This window comes from Colletes latitarsis, unplaced genomic scaffold, assembly GCF_051014445.1.
Source record: "Colletes latitarsis isolate SP2378_abdomen unplaced genomic scaffold, iyColLati1 scaffold0041, whole genome shotgun sequence".
NCBI lineage: Eukaryota > Metazoa > Arthropoda > Insecta > Hymenoptera > Colletidae > Colletes > Colletes latitarsis.
This window is the reverse complement of record NW_027488391.1, coordinates 277,501-280,000: the sequence shown is the minus strand read 5'-3', so window position 1 is coordinate 280,000 and position 2,500 is coordinate 277,501. Positions and strand designations below refer to the sequence as shown.

The window sequence follows — 2,500 nt, the reverse complement described above, 5'->3', positions numbered from 1 at the left end:
TGATCGCAAACGACGACGCGTCGATTTTGCGGCCATCGTTGCTCGCGCGACTAACGACGACCAGCCGAAACGGCTGTAGTTTATCGCATCGATTTCATCGAGCAACCGATGGACGCTGCCGCGTTCGTTCGTAAATGAATATTATACATACTCACGGATAGCCTGAGGCGAATGATCGCAAACGACGACGCGTCGATTTTGCGGCCATCGTTGCTCGCGCGACTAACGACGACCAGCCGAGAAGGCTGTAGTTTATCGCATCGATTTCATCGAGCAACCGATGGGCGCTGCCGCGTTCGTTCGTATATGAATATTATACATACTCACGGATAGCCAGAGGCGAATAATCGCAAACGACGACGCGTCGATTTTGCGGCCATCGTTGCTCGCGCGACTAACGACGACCAGCCGAGACGGCTGTAGTTTATCGCATCGATTTCATCGAGCAACCGGTGGACGCTGCCGCGTTCGTTCGTAAATGAATAATATACATACTCATGGCTAACTTGAGGCGAATAATCGCAAACGACGACGCGTCGATTTTGCGGCCATCGTTGCTCGCGCGACTAACGACGACCAGCCGAAACGGCTGTAGTTTATCGCATCGATTTCATCGAGCAACCGATGGACGCTGCCGCGTTCGTTCGTAAATGAATAATATACATACTCATGGCTAACTTGAGGCGAATAATCGCAAACGACGACGCGTCGATTTTGCGGCCATCGTTGCTCGCGCGACTAACGACGACCAGCCGAAACGGCTGTAGTTTATCGCATCGATTTCATCGAGCAACCGATGGACGCTGCCGCGTTCGTTCGTAAATGAATAATATACATACTCATGGCTAACTTGAGGCGAATAATCGCAAACGACGACGCGTCGATTTTGCGGCCATCGTTGCTCGCGCGACTAACGACGACCAGCCGAAACGGCTGTAGTTTATCGCATCGATTTCATCGAGCAACCGATGGACGCTGCCGCGTTCGTTCGTAAATGAATGTTATACATACTCATGGCTAACTTGAGGCGAATAATCGCAAACGACGACGCGTCGATTTTGCGGCCATCGTTGCTCGCGCGACTAACGACGACCAGCCGAGACGGCTGTAGTTTATCGCATCGATTTCATCGAGCAACCGATGGACGCTGCCGCGTTCGTTCGTAAATGAATAATATACATACTCATGGCTAACGTGAGGCGAATAATCGCAAACGACGACGCGTCGATTGTGCGGCCATCCGTTGCTCGCGCGACTAACGACGACCAGCCGAGAAGGCTGTAGTTTATCGCATCGATTTCATCGAGCAACCGATGGGCGCTGCCGCGTGCGTTCGCCCGATTGCGCGTGAAGTTACTGTTCGGAACCAAGAATATACGGGTGTATTATACCCGTTTGGTCGCAGCCACGCGCAAAGGCTTTTGAATGTACTGTACGCCCGGCCGTCGAACGATGGTTTTCCGTCATTCAGGAAACAAAAAGAAACTTTTGTCGTCGATATGGCGCGTTCAATCCTCCGTCGATACGCTGGTCGGAGGTGCGAACATCGAATATTTTTAAAGCAAAGAACAAGGAGCATTTTTAAATACAAAGAGAAAAATTGTAAATTGTATATGATTACCCTGAACGGTGGATCACTTGGCTCGTGGGTCGATGAAGAACGCAGCTAATTGCGCGTCAACGTGTGAACTGCAGGACACATGAACATCGACATTTCGAACGCACATTGCGGTCCACGGATAAAATTCCTGGACCACGCCTGGCTGAGGGTCGTTCACTTGTCCTAAAACTGCTTGCGTTGTTCTCAGATTCCCTAACCCCGCCGTCGTTTACCTCTCCTTTCGGGGAGATGGCGAAGAACGTTTCGGAGCCGGGTCGATGAAGAGAAAGGTATCAACGTACGAGCGAGAATTTGGGTATTTCGTTGGCGTTTGTCGCTGGACGTACGAAAAAGAATAAATATTATATATTATTGGCAAGTTTGCGCACCCCTTGCGTGGTGAGGCAGAGATCAGTCTGGACTCGCGCGAGTGTTTTACGGCGTCGTGCGTCGTGTTGTCTGGAGTATCATCACGACCGCCCGTTAAAGCACCGCTCCTACGATTTCTGACTTTGACGGCACTAAAAACCACCGTGGGGCGCAAATCGCGTTTCGTACAAATCTAATGATTACCGGCGCTCCCGACGTTGCCCGAAGTTAATAATTTATGCAAAGGAAAGAGAAAATAAAGCGTATACTAGTTTTGGAGCATAACAAAAAGGACACTGGAAAGAAATTTGATCAAACACTGATAATTATGATATGTAATATATGCCCTACCACGTGAAATTTGTGGTATCCGTCGGTCGTCGTCTTCCTCTCTGTTCGTTCGTACAGCCCCAGGGAAAAATGATAATTTATCAAACGAATCGGACGATCATCCTCTATGGAGAGGCTCGAACGAACACGACGAGAAGCGCGATACGAACGGAACCCAAAAGAAGGGATATACTCTGAGAA

General features: G+C 49.7%; 1 non-coding gene across 1 annotated transcript; it reads left to right on the top strand.

Moving 5' to 3' along the window:
- Positions 1 to 1,618: 1,618 nt before the first annotated feature.
- Positions 1,619 to 1,773, top strand: LOC143350833 (5.8S ribosomal RNA). Its single transcript, XR_013081284.1, has one exon. It is a non-coding gene; the product is annotated as a 5.8S ribosomal RNA (ribosomal RNA).
- Positions 1,774 to 2,500: the final 727 nt, after the last annotated feature.